The 7015-nt window shown below is 44.5% G+C and overlaps 1 protein-coding gene across 11 annotated transcripts in view; it reads right to left on the minus strand.

The window, feature by feature from the left end:
* Prdm2 (PR domain containing 2, with ZNF domain) overlaps nucleotides 1–5523 on the minus strand; it is a 105379-nt gene extending 99856 nt beyond the window's left edge. For 2 of the 11 annotated variants that reach the window (XM_011250175.3, XM_030253092.1), the window contains exon 1: nucleotides 5369–5478. The gene's annotated coding sequence lies outside the window, so the exon portion shown is untranslated. Of the gene's footprint in view, nucleotides 1–5368 lie in introns of all 11 variants that reach the window. The other 9 variants (NM_001081355.3, NM_001256380.1, XM_030253089.1 and 6 more) reach the window with 7 other exon arrangements.
* Between the last annotated feature and the right edge of the window lie 1492 nt (nucleotides 5524–7015).

Raw genomic sequence — 7015 nt, forward strand, 5'->3', positions numbered from 1 at the left:
ATAGTAAGTAGATGCAGGACTTGAAATCGTGAAACTGAATGGAGGAGTCACCTCACACTATATCCAGAGAGGGAAATATCCTAACAAGGTCTAAGGACAATTCTCTCAACAACAGATAATCTCTCTCAAGACCTGCTGTGCTGGAAATATCTAAGGAAATGTTAGTTTTTCAAAAATATTAAACTACTTGCGGGCTGGAGAGATGGCTCAGTGGTGAAGAGCACTGACTGCTCTTCCAGAGGTCCTGAGTTCAATTCCCAGCAACCACATGGTGGCTCGCAACCATCTGTAATAGTGTCCGATGCACTCTTCTGCTGTGTGTCTAAAGTCAGCTACAGTATACTCACATTAAATAAATAATTTTTTTTTAAAAACTACTTGCATTTTTAAAATTTCCTAAATCATATAGTACGTGTACGTGTGTGTGTGTGTGTGTGTGTGTGTGTGTGTGTGTGTGTGTGTGAAGGCATCTCAGGTCAAAGGAACAAATCTTGGGTTATTCTCTTTCCTTCTGCTGGATCCTGGAGAGCCTTAACATACTAACCTATCTTGCTGGCCTTGCTTGCATATTCTTTACCTTGTCAGCTCAAAATACCCCAGTGAAAGGCAAAAGTAGTATTTGTCCCCAGTTTGCAAACATTAAGAGGTCAGAAGAAATGCTACCTACATCCCCCTCACACACCACCACCACCACCACACAGAGCTATGTGGTCCCATGATCCTGTCATTCTGTATGCTGAGGTAGGGTTCTGCTAAGTAACACAGGGCTATACGCAAACACTGCCTCCATGTCTTCTAACATAAGTACACATCTACATTTATCCCAAGAGCCTTCATTTCAAAACCTCTACTTGCAAGTGTATCTTAAAGCCAACATTTGCTGAATTATGGCAAAGTCTTTAAGTCAGAAAATCAATCTGAGTGTCATTTGTATGCTTAACATACATAGTCTGAATAAGGTCTTGAAAAATATACAGGATTCATGCTGAAGTATGTACAGGTTTGGAGAAATCTCACAGTCCTTTTCAAATTTTGAATGCATCATTTAAATTTCCCATGAGAGTTTAAGAAAATCTTAGAAAAACTACATGTAGGTACATATAAAATATGTAGGTTTTACCAATTTCCAGATGGGCTGCCCACAGCAATCAAGCTAACATTTCCACTTAACTTTACACATTTCAGACAAGCTGTGCCAAGAAATAATTCAGCTCTTTCAAAGCAAAGCCTAACATGTAATTTGTTTTTTCACCAAAATAGCTGAAAAATATAGACAGATTCAGTGAACCTTTTTTCCCATGTTCTAAGGGGCTAGTAAGTAAGAACACAGTGTAAACAGGACATGGACCAAGATGCCACTAGTAAATACTACACGGAATTAAGGGAACACACACATGCTTATACCATTGCAATTACCAGGTTTACTATACACAAGGGCTCTGTGCACGCTCCAGGGAGGTGAGGTAGAAAGGAAAAGCATTCCTTTATTGCACTGAAATCATTTAGATATTCCTGTAAGTAAAACCACTCGTTACCAAATATGGCTCCAATAGCAGATTTTTTTCACATGTTGTATTTAATGGTGCATTCTCAATAGTATTTCACAGCCAAAACAAACAAACAAACAAGCAAACAGATAGGAACCACAGCCAATACCATCTCTACTTAGAATAATTAGAAATAAAGATTAGGAGACATATTTTCTCCCCCAGCAGAAAGTACTTCAATGACATGTTTTCCATGAAGATGCATTAAACTAAACATTTCAAAAGTAAGCCTTCTTTCCTTAGGACAAGTTTAGTGCATAAACCCAACTGGTTCTTTTTGGGGTTTTTTTTGTTTGCTTGTTTTAAAAAAAGAAGGAAAAAAGTAGTTTAGAAAAGTACAGTTTAGCCAATCTTCAAGGAGTTGCTTCAAGTCTCATTTTCTGGAAGAGTTATTTCTGTGCTATTCAGCATCATGGACCAAATAATTAAATTATGCATCTACTCTATGCAAATGTATTTAAATTTTATAATAATTTAATCTGCATACTGGGAATGCTGATCCCATGTCATGAAAACGTCATAATCTCCAGCCTACCTCACACTGCCATGTTTCTTCCCATAAAAGGACGTCAATGTTCAACTACAGAGAGTTACTCTATAACCACAAAAGCAAAAGCTAGAAGAAATTTGGATGGGAAGACAATTCCCTTCTTCAAGGTCTAACCCATAGCATCTGTCCTCAGAGTTCTTGGAGACACCACAGCTGCTTCTGTGATTCAACCATCCAACAAAGGAAGTTTCATTTAATGAGCTAGTTTAGAATCATTCCATTTTGTCCCTCCATGGCAATGTCTGGTGACTTCACAGCTTGTCATAACTAAAGGAGGGACCACTGCCACTTGTGGGTGGATGAGGGGAGCTGCTTAAGCATTCCACCATGGACAAGAGTGACATCCCCAAGAAAACTAATCCAGCCCACACATCAGCAGTAGAGTGGCCGAGGAACATTGTTAACTCACCATGCTATCCCTACCAACAGACTCCAGTTTCCCCTGACCTGCTCTAAGAAAATCATTTTTTTATAGCTCTAACTAAAAATTTCTAACTGCAAAAGGCAAGCACTAGGACATGACACCAGGCCCAATCCCAAGCACTGTGACTGCTAATAGGCAGCAATCAAACTATGAAGCCCTAAATGCATGTCAGCAGGAGCAGAAGTGCTCAGCAGGTGCTCAGCTGGTGATGTCCCGGTTGCATCTAGCATTCCCTGAAGATTCTCTGCAGGTGCTCTCTGCATGCAGGTCTGACATGCAGCATTCCCTGCAGATGCTCTCTGCATGCAGGTCTGACATGCAGCATTCCCTGCAGATGCTCTCTGCATGCAGGTCTGACGTATCCCCTCAAGGCCCACATACACTTCCACTATGGAGTTTGCTAGTGAAAGCTGCATATTTGCTGTTGGGTTTTTCCCCTTTACATATATTAAAACTAACACGAAACTAGTCAGAAGACATGAAAATAGCAAATACTCCACAGTGCTCTCCACCCTGGAGACTGTGATTTAACACACCCCTGAAAGGTGTCTAAGTCAGATCTAAAGTTGAAAAGATATCAGCATTCTGAAAAAAGAAAAAAAAATCCCATTAATAAATAAATAGCCAGTATAAAATAATCATCAAAAGGAACTGTGTGCAGATATGTGTGAGCTACAGACACCACAGAGAAATCAGGGAGGTTACTTCTTAGGTAGCTGAAACAAACAAACAAACAAAAAAAGATGTATCATCAGACACTACCAAAGCAGATTTTCCAGTTTTCACATCTTAAATAGTTGCAGAATTTTTAAATTCATCACAGAGAAAAAACTTCCGAAAATTAATGAAAAGAAATGTCAGACTTTAGAAGCCTTGAAAATCAATGTGGGATTGGTTAATGAATGATGGCCCATCCACATATCAGCCATTAAACATCAAATTGAAGAACAGTTAAAGACATAGAAACACACAACAGCATAATGAAAGACAAGCCTCATCGATATACACAACATATCAATTCTCTATAGACTATTATACAGAAGTGCATGCTTCTATAAATGAATGTATGTGAATAAAGAAATACAAGCAGGCACACCATGAGGGACTGACTAGTGACAATCTGCTACAATGTTAACAATGGCTATCTGAGGAGGCGGAAGTTTACAGGCGGTTTCTATTCCTTCTTTGTGCGCCTCTGTTTTCCAACTGTCTTCCAGTGCGACTGTTTTGCTGTTTTGTGCTTACAGAGCTAATACATTATTACAAAGTTACACCTTCTTATCCCGAGCACTGCATAGAAAATGTAAAACAAACCACCTCAAACCTCAACGAAGCCAAGTCTTCCATCAACAAACAGCGAACATTCATTGAGCATTCTCATTATGTCCCTGGTTCTAATAACTTTGTAAATGCATCGACGGCTTTTTTTTGGGGGGGGGGGGCAGGGAAGGGTCGAGCCCTGAAATAACACCAAATGCAGCTGAGTGTTGCTTCCAACAATGGATTTACAGCTCTCTTCCCATGGCTTGGAATAAAGGGGGCTTATTAAATGATCTCTGAAGGTTTTCAAAGCTATGGCGAGATTGCTCATGAAAAAGAAATTTCATCAAATAAAGTGTGTGAAAGAGAGCTTGGAGGGTGGCAGCTGCGTGCAATCTCAAAAACAGAACTCTATAGAACAGGAAAACAACAGAATAATGTCTCTCAGTTCCTCCTCTTAATATCCTAAAACCTCTTTTCCAATATCATCGTGGGCAGAATGATCCAACTGTAGTCTGTGCTATTGTAGGTAAAAGAAAAACAAAAACCAAAAAACAAACAAAAAACCATTGGGAGGTTGTCTTTGCTGTATATATTACTTTAAAGAATAACCTCGAAGTAAACAAAAAAACTTTGAGATACAATTTTAGTCATGTTCTGGGGACACTGTGTACTAGAAACAAACATTCCCGTGTTTCATTAAAGGGTCCTAAGGGCAAGGCACTGGAACTTGGCAAAAGGCAGTTCACGTGTCAAATACACCCAAATCCTCAATACATGAAATGCGGGGGGTGAAGGGAAACCCCATTTCTCTAGGTGTAAATTCCAGCTGGGTAGTAAGAGGCAACGGGGCTTCCCGGCGATCTGTGGGATTGTTTCCCCAGCTCGAGGCCCGACCTAACGGTAAGTGCTAGGCCATTGGCCGGTGCTTCACGCGTGGATCGTGGAAGAACACTGACCTGTTAAGGTCTATTTCGTGTCTCGCTCGTCACCCTCGGAGACATAGTAGATGGATCTTTTGACGAACGCAAACCAGTCCTATGTATGCTAGCGCACACCTGTGACACATGCACGTATGCACCAGTGGGTCGATGGGGGACACTCGAGGAGCCCACTGGCAGGTTTATAGCACACGGAAACTATACGGGGGTGAAAAACACAAAGGCTCGAGGCACAGAACCAACTCGAGGATTGCAGATGCGCTCGCACATTCAACCCGGGACACAAAAGAGCAGAGATCAGCGCAGCCCTGCGGATGGGGACCGCCCGGGGCCCACGTGCGCTCCCCGCCGACCCCGCAGCCGCGCACCCCGAGTCCGCCGCGCCGTCACCAAACGGACCCGAAACTTGGCCGCGGGGACTTAAGAGCCGCGGAGCGGGAGCCTTCGCGCCGCCTCGCGTCGGCGCCAGCGCCAGCCACCGGTTCCCGGCCGTTCGGAGGAAGCTCGAAGGGGGCGCGTCAGCCCGCCCCGCAATCCCCTTAGCGCCCGGCCCGGTCGCCCCCGCCGCGGTGGCCACACTCCTCACTGACACCAAGGGACATTCCCCCGAGGCCCGCCCGCCCTCCCCGGCTCCGCCGCTCCTCACCAGAGCGCGACGTGCCAACGCTTCAGCGAGCCCAGAGCCGCAGCCGCCGCCGTCGCTCTGGCGCCCGCGGCCGCGCCGCCGCCATCTTGGCTCCGGCCGGAAGTGACGTCGGCACGGCGCCCACAACCCCCGACCCCGACCCCGACCCCGCGCGTAGCTCGTGGCCTGCGACCCCGAGGAGCTCAACACGACGGTCAGGCGTGACCCCGGCGGACTGTGTCGCCCTCTCTGTCAATCACGGACTCGCCGCTCGCCCCAGAGCGTTATTACCTCGAAGGGAAGCCCGCGTCGCCATGGCCGGGCCAGCCTGACCACTATAGAGTTAGGGCTGAGAAACTCAAGAGTTGGTCAGAGAAGCCACCCTACTTCAGACGACCGCGACTGACTGGCGTGGTGGCGCACACTTTAATCCCCAAACTCGAGGCAGAAGCAGCCAGAGCTACATAGTGAATTCCAGGAAGGCAGGACCACACCCTTAGACCTTGTTTCAAGAAAAACAAGAGCAGAATCCACTCTGAAGGCCACTCACTAGACCACTGCCAGGCAAATAGACCGTTTAAATGGTGTGCAAAGGACCAATATAGCCACACACACACAAACCCGAAACTTCAGCAAAGCAGATGCAACTGAGCGGCTGTATTCATCCCTTACCAGGAGGCATTTGCTAACTGCCAGCTATGGGCCTAGGTCAGTGCCAAGGCTCTGTGGTACCCAGCATGGCCTTCATCTTGCCCTTGGGAACTGCACCACTATTTACAAACAAGTGAGCTGGAGATGGATTGGATTGAACTGGAGACCACTTCTGACATCCCAGAAAAGAGGTTTGACGGGAACATAGTTGCCAATCAATCTGAAGTTGTAGAGAGATGAAAGTTACTTGTCACATCTAGATGGTACCCAGAGCCATGAGTACTTCAAGATAAAGCTATCCTCTGAGAAGAAAGGAAAAAAAAAAAAAATCTAAGTGTAGTGGGCCGTATTAGTCCTCTGAGAAAAGGATCTGAAAAATAGATAATGTATTATGTTCAAATGTGCCTCCAAAACTTTGGAAAGACCAGACAAGCTCATCAAATGTACCTGTTGTTTAGAAAGTACGTCAATCAACGTGGATTGTGGTATACTCTGTAAAGGATTGGTGACATGGTGATTATCTCATCAGTACTGTTGACAGGTGAGGACAATGTCAAGTGTTGTCAAGGTCTGGATCACCACAGAGCCCGTGGAGAGAGGAAATAAAACCTCAAATGTTTGCTTATGTCTCTCACTAGTCAAGAGTTTACAAACCTAAGAGAGACATGCAAACTTGTCACTAGAATATACACTATTATGGTACAGGCTGCCACTGGAATTTGCACTCTTTATTTGATTAACACCTTACTAAGTATATGCATCAAAAATCATCTGAGGTAGCGTGGGAGCAAAAGGGAGACCACCACCTCATCTACCACCAAACTGCCATAGCCATCATTTTAAAAGAAAATCTACTTACCCCCTGGCATCCAATAGAATGCAAAAGGAAATATAGGGGATTTTGATTTTTGTCAAATCAAAACATGACATGGTAAAACCAGAGAACACCATGCCAAGAAGGCAGTGGCTGTTCTTCCTGTCTTTAATCTGATATGACAATGCCTTTTTCCCCTGGGG

Source organism: Mus musculus, chromosome 4 (assembly GCF_000001635.26).
Source record: "Mus musculus strain C57BL/6J chromosome 4, GRCm38.p6 C57BL/6J".
Taxonomy (NCBI): Eukaryota; Metazoa; Chordata; class Mammalia; order Rodentia; family Muridae; genus Mus; species Mus musculus.